The sequence below is a fragment of the Pseudopipra pipra genome, chromosome 1 (genome assembly GCF_036250125.1).
Source record: "Pseudopipra pipra isolate bDixPip1 chromosome 1, bDixPip1.hap1, whole genome shotgun sequence".
NCBI lineage: Eukaryota > Metazoa > Chordata > Aves > Passeriformes > Pipridae > Pseudopipra > Pseudopipra pipra.
The window spans coordinates 74654643-74666340 of NC_087549.1; the positions used below are offsets into that span (position 1 = coordinate 74654643).

Genomic DNA, 11698 nt, shown 5'->3' on the forward strand with positions numbered 1-11698 from the left:
TCTCAGCAACAAAAAATCCGAGCTTTATTTACTAAGTGGAACAGGTATAGTGAGTGAATAGCAATTTAACACATACACACATGCACAAACATACGCACACATGGTACAGAACATGTGCACACCATTTAAGGTCTATGGCCCAGTTGTGACCAGCAACATGGATGTCGTGGTGGAGGACATTCCTTGAAGCTAGCTGACGTGCTTCAGAATTAGCAGGCGGCCTGGCCTCTTTGTACTGCTCTTCCACCTCGGGGTTAGCCTTCTGCATGGCTTCAGATGCTTGTAAGGCCCCAGGTCTTGAGCTACAAACTCACCAAAGGGGTTTTACTTTAAAAATATAGAAGGCTCCAACAGTATCCATCCTCCAGTTTATTAAAAAAGCCCTCAATTCTGTTAGCACTTTAAGAAAGAGTGCATAGGAGAAAAAGCTGCACATAGTTTCTCAGGGGCTACTTTTACTGGTAAACTTTTGAAAATAAGGGAACTTGGCAAAAGTTTAAAAGGCAACATACAACCAAAATAAAGCATTCCACAAAGCATTGATTTAGCACATCCTAACACATACAGCCCGGCAAAATCCAACCCATCTGTTCCAAGCTACCCAAAATATTAAGGAAGAAGCTGCCTTTGACTTACAGCTGCTCTGGCATTGCATCATGAGGCTTGCAGGGGCTGGGGTGTGGTATAGGGCATTACCTCACCTTGATGAAATTCGACCTGTCCCTTCCCCATGCATACACACACTTGAGTTGATCCAAGCCACTAATTAACATAATAATCCAGTTTCTCACCCATATTCTCTACCAAGAGGCTAGTTTGTTTATTATTTGTTGTTTTCTGACTTAGATGATCCTGCAAGCAACTAGTGGCCTTGCTGGTTAAATTACCACAGGCTAATCTCAGAATTTCACTAGAGCCAGTTAGCAGTTTCCTGGGTCACTTCTGTTGCAGAATATGTGAAAGAGGGGTGCTTTGTTTCTTTCTCATTCACACCTAAAATATCGAGCAGGTGTGCTGGTTTTGGCTGGGGTAGAGTTGATTTTCTTGACAGTGGCTGGTATGGAACTGTTTTGGATTTGTGCTCAACACAGTGATGCTAATATAGAGATGTTTTTGTTATTGCTGAGCAGGGCTTACACAGAAACAAGACCTTTTCTGCTTTTCATACTGCCACACTGGTGAGGAGACTATGGGTACATTGGAAGTTGGAGGAGACACAGCTGGGAGAGGTGATTCCAGCTGACCAAAGGGATATTCCACACCATATGATATCATGCTTGGTATATAAAGGGGGGGGAAAAAGGAAGAAGTGAGTGGGATGTTTGGAGAGACGTTGTTTGTCTTCCCAAGTAAACATTATGTGTAATGGGGCCCTGCTCTCCTGCGGATGGCTGAACACCTCACTGCCCATGGGAAGAAGTGAGTTAATTCCTTCTTTTGCTTTGCTTGTGTATGTGGCTTTTGCTTTCCATATTAAATCGTCTTTATCTCAACCCACGTGTCTTTTACCTTTTGTCCTTCTGATTCTCTCCCTGATCCCACTGGTGTGGGAGTGGGTGAGTGGCTGCGTGGGGCTTGGTTGCTGGCTGGGGTTAAACCATGAGAGCAGGCCATATGTAATCCAGAGGTATGTGACACATCTCCGGTTAATAATTATCTGTGCTTTCCTTGTTTTCCCAGCATTTATGGACATCATCTAATGACATAGAGCTGGGTAGTGTAGTCAAGGTCTCATCTTATCTGATATCCTTTTGGGAAGGCGTCACCCTGTGACATTTTAAACACTAGGTCAGTCTCTCACATTCATACACACACGATCTTTTAATGACTGAAGAGAATATATATATTTTTGCAGTAGCTTTATCTTTTTTCAAATACATTTCTGTGACATAATTTACGGGATTTTAAAGTCTATATACCATGTACCATATGTAATTCCTTATATGGTTAAATACTTAATTAGCCTATAAGACATCAACAGCTTCAACAGTTTAATGGAGTTATTTCAAAATATATGTTTGAACAATTATTTTTGAGATAAATAACTTTTTGAAATAGTCATTTATCTTTCTTCTGAATTAAACCAATATAGTATTCATTATACCTTGCCTGGCATTAAAACACATACAAGTATCCACCTAATATCATCTTAGTTTTGCTTTGAGGTTAGTTGAGGTTTTTTTCTTTCCTTTTTTAATCCAGTAAATCAATATTCAGAGCCCACACTGTCCCCATTCATAAAAAGGACTGCTAAGAACTGCCACTTGAATCATATATGGTATATTATATGATATTCTCCTGCTTTATATTTAAACAATAGAAAGTTTTTAAACATCTCCTGCATGCTTTTATCAGTACAAGCTACAGAGGTTCCCTGAAGTTTGTTCTATTGGGCTGTGAATATTTCCTCTAATTTTTTTTCTGTTATTCTGTAGTTATCATAAACCCCAAAGCCTTCCAGTTATTTTTTTTCCTCTCCTGTTTTCAGATTCTTAATGTAAAAAGGTCAATCTTCAGTGAAGTATTGATATTGTTAGAAGAGTTACTTTCCTCATCTGCAACATTTTGTTAGAAAACAAATATATGATCAATTTTATGCAAACAAAAAGATATGAGTCAGCAACTGGATCCTCATAGCTGTAGCACAGTAAACTAAACACTTGAGTACTTAAATAGTTGTGTGGTATGTACTACATCTCATTGCTTTAATATAGGGAGATTAGATTTCACCAAGGAAAGAAAAATTCTCTTATATTTAATAATACGGATTAGTAAAGAGTAATCACTTCCAAAAGGATTTGGTTGGAAATTCCCAAGGTTGCTAGTTAAGAACAAAGAAGAATTCATCTCTTAGACATTCTTTCCTTTAATTGAAAATGTCAACTTCTTGAAAAATTACACCAAGCTGTAATTTCATGATTGTTTGCAATTGAGATATTCATTTGGATTCGTAAACTGTGTTTATACACCTACCATGTCACTGAATATCAGCTTCAAATATTTAACCATGGACAAATCATCTACTTTTCAATACAACAGCAATATTTCAGAGGAAAACTGTGGACCACTTACGAACTTATTCCATTTCCATTACATGATATAACACTGAACTATCAAATTTTTACTGGTATCTACAATTGTTCGAGTTCATGTGTGGTTTATAATGTGGTGTTTGGGACTTGCATAAATTCTGCATTATACAAAATTAAATTGATTGAACTAAGTATTTCTCCTTTTACTTACTGAGGATTCTACTAATTCCTTCTAATTTTGAAATGTATAGTCTTGGTACATTCTGCAGACACATTTTTGTTTCATGTTGTTGCCATGACAACCATGATATTAATGTCCATGATGTGTATCAAGGTGGCTGACTACTGACTACCCTTCACTTTGAAAGACACTGTCTCCGGGAGGTTATAGAGGGCTAATTTAGTCTGGTAAAATTAACAAACACTGAACTTTTGTCATGTACTGTACAGTGGATATCACATTGCACTGGGGCAATCCTCAGACACTGGGCAGTCCTCAGATACCAGGCAGTCCTCAAATACCACTTACTTCCTTCCCATTGAACTTTCTTCCCATGAAAAGAAGGGGTGAAAAAGCTGAGAAGCAGCCATCATGAGGTGGCAGCTTTCAAAGTGAAAGGCAAGATGCCTGTATGTGAAACACCTGTGTGCCATCAAAGAGAAGGATCAATCAGAATCCAGTGGTTGCTATACTTCCTGGTACAGTCCCAGTCTACCTTAATACTTTTTAGTTTGCAGGAGCTGAGCCTGACACTTCAGCTTTCACTTCCTTTGGAACCCAAGACTGAGACCGTGCATTATTCAGCTGTGTAAGTTTATTCACATGACAATGTACCCATGGGTGTGATTGCTCCCACATACTCCAGGAAGAGAACCTTTAGACGCAGTTCGATGCTTGATGGACCCTGCCTATATTTGCAGGATTTACAGGTTGTATTGAGCAGCTACACTGGCTAGAGGATGGATGGAAGATACTATACATCAGTGAGACCTGTTGCTTTATAATTTTCCAAGAAAAATAACAGTGATTTTGGTTTTCTTTTTCTGCAGGAATCTCAAAGAGAATTTTGCTCTACTACATGTCTGTTAGCCTGCTTTCTCTATACAGTGAAAAATGATGTCACACTAAAAAAAACACAAAACAACAAAAACAAACAAACAAACAAACAAAAACAAAAAAAACACCCCCCCCCCCCCCCAAAAAAAAACCAAACCAAACCAAAACAAAAAAAAAAAGAATGGTTGTGTCTGGAGCTTCTTCTTCATTCCAGGACCAAGAATTAATATATCACCTCTCTCCTGGTTCCTCTGATTAGGCACCTCTGTTTCACATGAATAGACAACGTTATTGTTAGCAGGTTCAATTAAACAGCTTTCATTCTACTTCCTCACAGCCTTAGGCAGTAGGTCTCCACAATATTTCTCAGTTCTGAATAATAACATTTCAATGACGACATCTCAGATAGAACAGAGGGAGCTGCAAGGTAACAAAGTTAATTTCTTTTTCAGTAGAAATCATCAATCGTTCTTTTAAAAAAAAAAAAGTCACATTAACAAAGTTGCTCATATATTTGATAGGTACAATGGATTTCCAGGAATACACTGCATTAGAAATAATAATTTTTAATGCTTCACAAGACTAGATATCAAAATAATTTTTTTTTAAATAAAAGATAATACTTTCTAGTTTTGAGTTCCAGTTCTTCCCTGATAATGTCATTTAACAGTTTAAATTGTCACCTGACAAATGCTTCATGTAGACATAGAACATAAAACATGTATTCAAAGCATAATATTTTGATTAAAAATGCTAATCAAAACAGAATTATTGCTGAGGGGGAAAGGCCCACACCTCTAACATCAGGCTTCACTTTGATAGAAGTAAAATGCTTACTCAGAAGGTGTCCAGCCACAGTGTTTGTAAAGTATGTCTGCAGAGTTTCAGCTTCCATCAGTTGCAAACTAGGTGCTTCTGAAATCTGCCCACAAAACAGACCTCAGTGGGAATGGACTCATGCACGATGGTCTCTTTGTGATGACCTTGTGTAAGGAATGCTTCATCGACATTTAGACTGCCCATTAATTTTCAGGGCAGTATTCTCCAGTGTATTACTTTATTAATTACCTAAAACTTTAAACTGACTGTTCCTAGTCTAGCACTGTCTTGAAAGTTCTCCTATTTTTTCTCATCTTCAACATTTGTATTCTATACAAAATCAGGGGTTTCCTTGTGCATGCAAAAGCTATGGTTAAATGGGAAAGGATTACTGTGCAAACTATGATAGTAGTTTGGTAGTATGTGATACTATATGTGCAGGTATCCTGCATCTCTGTCATAAAAATGAAAGAAACTTCTGCGACTTTTCCCAGTCAACAGGCAAACAGTTGGGGGGCAGAAAGTCCCTAGCAGCCAGGATTATGTCAGGTGGCACAAAGACCGTCAGATCATCTATCCATGACTGGTGCATGTCCACAGTATCAGCAACGCCAAACAAACCTAGTGTGAAGGTGTTAGAGAACCCCAGATGCACAAGGGTTTTAAAATGGGCACACTGCTAAACCCACTGAAAAGATCTACTCCTTCCCTCCCTCTCTGCAGTCATAGGCCTCTGCAGAATTCCTACAGCAACTAAAGGATCTTCCGGTCATGCATCCTGAAGGCTGCTGTTAGACTATCAGTGAAGGATCACCACATGCTCTGGTTGGTTCTGCCTGAAACTTGTAGCTATCCGACTATAACTACAAAACCTGTGTTTGGATTAGGACCTCTGGTCCTGTAGCATCTCATTGAAGTGTTTGGCCTGCTGATTTTGAAACAGAAAATTAGGAGGGACAGGCTGGACATCAGCGTGCTCAGTGTTGTGAAAACACCTTTGATCTGGAGCAACTTATACATCTGCATGAGGATGCAGGCAAGTTATTTCAAAAGAAAGAGTCACAGCAGGATTGTGTCCTTTAGCTTGTGTACATCTTGCCTGACTTCACTGCCCCCATCTAGTTCAGGGCTTTTCCATCAAAATATTTATGAAGATTGCAGCAGTATTCCATCATCCCTACCACAATGCAAGTCTTAAAAATAGATTGGATTCTCTCCCACTCTCTATATGGCACCAACACATTTTCTTGCTGTACATCAGTTCCTTTGACATAAAAAAACCCCTAAACCACCAGAAGAAACAGATAAACTAACCAACCCAAAAATCTATAATAAGCACTCCCTCTAGACTCAATCATATAATATGGACCATTTACTTCCAACCACCCCTCTCTCTCCATTGCACACCATCTCCTTGTTACACAGGCCATCTGATGAGGTACAACATTCATTCTGCTAGATCAGAGCCACCTCTCAGCTGTCCTAGCCTGTTCTTCACCTCCCTCCACTCTATTCTCACACACAAACTTTCTGGATGAGCCCTGGGAACCCACCACTCACAGTTTCTAGATTCCACTGTTTCGAGCTGTCTGTACTCTATACTTGCAGCTTGTAGATGCTGAGTCAGAATTTGCTTGTGCCTCTATATTAAGAATCTGAAATGCTATTCTCCTGTATCTATATGATACAGATGGGCATTCTTATACAATTTTTGCTTTCTTATTGTGATACAAGGGCTTTAGGAAAACTCTGTCTTTCCCCAGTTTACAATTACCACATTGACTTCTACTGTGTATGTTTGCTAACCAATATACCAAATCACAACACCCAGATCTCCTCCTCCATTTAAATGAATGCAACAATATACCTCACTTTACATTCCAGGCAAAGGAAACCATAAAAATGGGAATTTTCCATGCCTACACTTTAAGAGCAGTAAAAATAATGTCAGTAAATTTTCCAATAAGACAGTCATATGTCATGAATAAGAATTCATATTGAACTAGAAATGTGTAAAAGTTGCAATATTCTTATGACCTTGGATTCTTGAGAAAACACATTGGTCATCATGAGTGTAACCATATTGTAGCTTTTTTTTGTTTTGTTGTACTGTTTAATTTGTTAATCCATAACGTGATTTTCTCAAAGACATTTTTATGCAGCATCACCCTTAATTTTTAGATTATGGATTTAAAAACAGAAGGCAAGCACATGCGCTGTTCAAATCAGATCTTTGATTTTTGTTATCTGAGTTATTCAAAGTAAAATTTCTTAAAGTTGTTTGGAATGGGTAAGGGAGATAGAGAAAGAAGAACTTCAATAGAAGGAGAGAAATGGTGACAGTTTTACAGCTACATTTTCAAATTAAAAGATGTGTGCATAATGACATTTAATTACTTCAGCATCAGTATTTTACAGCATAAAAATAAATAGAACTTGGTTGAGAAGAAAGAGGTGAACCTTAAGTGGTCATAAAAGATCTTTTCTGAAGTCTCATATCTTGCAAATATTTATTTACGTTCCTGTGTGCAACATGTACTTATCACAAACATGCTTGCAAATAAATTTAATTCAACCAAATGTTCATCAATAAGCAAACAAGAGAGGTTATGAATAGGAATGAAATTATATGCTAGAATCTATTTATAACTATAGTTACCAGACGGCTTTAGCTGCAATATACTTAGTAATTAAGTGGATGTTTACCCCTATTACCTATAATCAGACAGCAGGCTATGGAGAGAAATCTAGATAATAACGGTCTTCATTCTGCCACCCCTACTGATACTGATTTCAAAGGGAAGCAGTCAAAGGCAGCTTCAATATATATCATGTCTGAGTACAAAATAAATTGTATTTTGAGGAAAAAGTAAGATTCCAAAGCAAATAATGGTTCCAGATGACATATGGGTTTATGAAAGGCAAGTTCTGCTTGACTGACCTGATCTCCTTCTATGGAAAGGTGAACTGCTTAGCAGATGAGGGAAAGACTAAGGGTGTTGTCTATCTGGACTTTAGTAAATTATTTGATACCATATCCCATAGCATTTTCCTGGAAAAAAGTGGCTGCTCATGGCTTGGACAGATGCACTATTTGCCAGGTAAAAATTTGGCTGTATTGCCAGGCTCAGAAATTGGTGGTGAATAGAGTTAAATCCAGTTGGTGGCTTCTCGCAAGTGGTGTACCCCAGGGCTCAGTATTCAGGTGAATCCAGTTTAATATCTTCATCGACAACCTGGATGAGGGGGTCAAGTACTTCCTCGGTCAGTTTGCAGATGACATCTGTTTGGGTGAGAGTATTGATCTGCTGGAGGGTAAGAAGGCTCTGCATAGGGATCTGGACAGGCTGGATCCATGGATCTAGGCTGGTTGTATGAGGTCCAACAAGGACAAGTTCTGGGTCCTGGACTTGGGCCACAACAACCCCATGCAGCGCTACAGGCTGGGGACAGAGTGGCTGGGAAGCAGCCCAGCAGAAAAGGACCTGGATCTGGCTGAACAAGAGCCAACAGTGTGCCGAGGTGGCCAAGAAGGCCAATGACATCCTGGCCTGTATCAGCAATAGTGTGGCCAGCAGGACTAGGGCAGTGATAATCCCCTTGTACTCAGCACTGATGAGGCCCCACCTTGAATCCAGTGTTTAGTTTTGAGCCCCTTACTACCAGAAAGACATTGAGGTGCTGGAGCGAGTTCAGAGAAGGGCAATGGAGCTGGTGAAGGGTCTGGAGTCTTATAAAGAGTGATTGAGGGTTCTGAGGTTGTTTAGCCTGGAGAAAAAGAGGATCAAGGTTGGGACCTTATCACTCTCTACAACTATGTGAAAGAAGGTTGTAGTGAGATGGGGGTCAGTTCCCATCAAACAAGGAGTTAAACAACAAGGAATGGCCTCAAGTTGCAACAGGGAAGGTTTAGTTTGCATATTACAGAAAATTTCTTCACCAAAAGCATTGTTGAGCATTGGAACAGGCTGCCCAGGGAAGTGGTAGTCATCATTCCTGGAGTTATTTAAAAGGTGTGTAGATGTGGCGCTTAGGGTCATGGTTTAGTGGTGGACTTCATTGTGCTGGGTTAATTGTTGGACTCAATGATCTCAAAGCTCTTTTTCAACCTAAGCAATTCTACCGTTCTATGATTTTGTACAGTAAATCAAGACCCAAACAGACAACTCCAAGCACCTGTAGTCACATATGAGAGCTGAGATCTAGAAGTTCTTGTGTGATTGCAGTTATCCCTTAATTCGGATACTTACATGAATTGAAACTGGAAAACAAAGAAAATTCTACTTTTTTTCATAGCAACACCAACACCAGCCCCAAACCCACAACTAAACCCCACCATCACACTCCCATGCACTTTCTTTAGTGTTACATAGATTGCAATAATTCAGATTATACAGGGGATCTCAGAGAAGAGAATATTGTTGAAATATAAGCAACAAACACTTTTTTTTTCTCAGCAATAGGAATTTCTCTTCAGGTTATACATGTAAAATGAGTGAGGTTTCACAATTCTTTTTAGCAGTGTTTCCTGCTGACTCTTGCAGGTGGGAGTAGAAGCTTCCACAAAGCACTGCAGCTGAGTCTTTGCTGATAAAGGCAGCAGTAGGCTAAGAGGGATAGCTGATGAACCTACGGGGTAAACAGCTTTTGAAAGAGATCAGGAAAGCCAGAGAGGAAGGTAACCCTAGGTAATGAAGATTTTAAAGGAATTGTTTAAGTTAAAGATTAAACACAGGGTGGCATAACTAGTGAAACTATATGTTCGATATGAGTATTTGCAAGAGCATTTTGTGCTGGAACAGAAAATCAGGTGCTGAAAATAGAAATACTTTATATTGGATAGCAAAAGAGACTTCAAAGTTTTTCACTCACTCTTTGATCATTCACTTAGGTAAGGATTCCATATACCATCAGATTAATAAATAGGGATTTATTTCTGAAGACATCTTATCTGTAAATTTCTCACCTTATTTGTAAATATCGACCCTCTTATGCTTGAGTTTCACATATCACAGATTGGACACAACATTCTTTCCTCAGTTAATGGGTCTTCAGATGAATTTCTTCATTCTATTTTTGACATAATTTTTATATTTTAAATACGCTTCTTTAATTAACACTATTACAAATAGCTCAAGATGCAAAAAAAACCCAAACCAAAAGAAAACCACATGGCAACTGAGAAGCTGCAACAAGTAAATTTATCTCCCAAAATGAAGCCAAGATTGAAAGGCAAATCATCCTGATGTGTTTGTCTGTAATTTTTTGTATTCAAAAAGTGGATAAACACTGATCTAAATTGTACAAAAATACATAAGTATAAATTTTTTTATGTTTTAGGTGGCAGATGGATACATTAAGCAGACAGTATTATTTTTAAAATAGATGACAGAAATATTTTTACCTGATAACTACTTGAAAAACAAAAATAAAACCACACTGATTTCAGGGAATTTTGAATTATGAAAAGATAATTGAAACTTACATCTTGATACATGGTGTTGTCCTCTGTCTCTTTTAAAATAAAGCTGGTTTTGGGACTTCTACAGATATATGTCATTGGTCACAAAAATGCACAATTTACCTGCTTTTGTTACTTAAGTACACATAGCAGCTTGAAGTCTCTATTCAAATACAACCCGAAATGTCTGAAAATTGCTAAAAAAATAAAGAAAATGATAATTTCATACTGAAATGGAATTTGAAAAGGATATTGAGAAGTCCAGCTGAGTTATAGCAGCACTGCAGTACAATCCTAATAGTACCTTTCACAAAGAATCTCTGGGTGCTCTTCAACTTAGCACAGTTCAAAACACCTTTAAGTAAAATTTTTCTCAGCAGTTATATTTTGGAATAGATTTCTGAAAAATGGTAAGACAAAGCCTTTTGAATACAAACATTGAATTTCTTCTGCAGAACAGCAACATTCACGAAAATATCTAACTCCAAGGCTCCTGTGGTAGACTCCAAGCAATGAAATAAATGTTTCCTTTAACAACAGTTAATTATTAAGCTGAAGTTATAGTACATAAATATCTGTAAGGAAACAGCATAATTTCATAAATAATCAATGAAAGATTAAAGAAAAAAATAAAAAATAAGAGTTTTAAGATACATAGAGCACTGAATACTGTCCTTGATCACCAAGAACAGTATTGTGCTGGAAAAGATAAATTGAAATGCAATAAGGCAAACCTCAAATGACTGCTAAAGAAACCTCAGTTTTCTTTCTCTGCATTTATTTCCATAATCTGTCTGAACGTGATGTCAAATAGCAAATAAACCATTTTTATTTGAAAAGCTCCTACACCTCAAACAACCTATGAGCACTAGTCAGAATTGTTGAGGAGACATCACCAATCACTTCTTTTCTTCATCCCACTATTGCTTGTCTTTTCTTGCTCTTAGGCCTTTGTACCTTCCAGCCACTTTCATTACAATTCTATTTTGGCATTGAGGTGAAATATTACCCTGTACTTTTTCAGTTAATATCATCATAGTGCCACCTCTCTTGAGAGTTGTTTCATCCAGAGGAGGAAAAAGATAGAAAGACTGGAGTTTTCTCCAAATTTTCAGTTCAATTGTTTCTAGGTACTATCTCTGCTCTAATAGTGCCTTGATAACAGAGGATGGGAAGGTCAATAATACAGTGCCTTTATTAATTTTAAGGAAGACCAGAAGAAATTCAGCTGCCACTCCTGGCATTAGCACTTGATAAAATACATAGAAGAAATTAAATCAGTAGCCGCATAAAAATAATAGTGTGGGAAGCAGCTGACACAGTTTCTTT

General features: G+C 38.0%; 1 long non-coding RNA gene across 1 annotated transcript; it reads left to right on the plus strand.

The window, feature by feature from the left end:
• The first annotated feature begins 3355 nt into the window (after positions 1-3355).
• LOC135418368 (uncharacterized) lies at positions 3356-4170 on the plus strand. The gene is made up of 3 exons (XR_010432422.1): positions 3356-3440; positions 3764-3841; positions 4083-4170. It is a non-coding gene; the product is annotated as an uncharacterized LOC135418368 (long non-coding RNA).
• The last annotated feature ends 7528 nt before the right edge of the window (positions 4171-11698 follow it).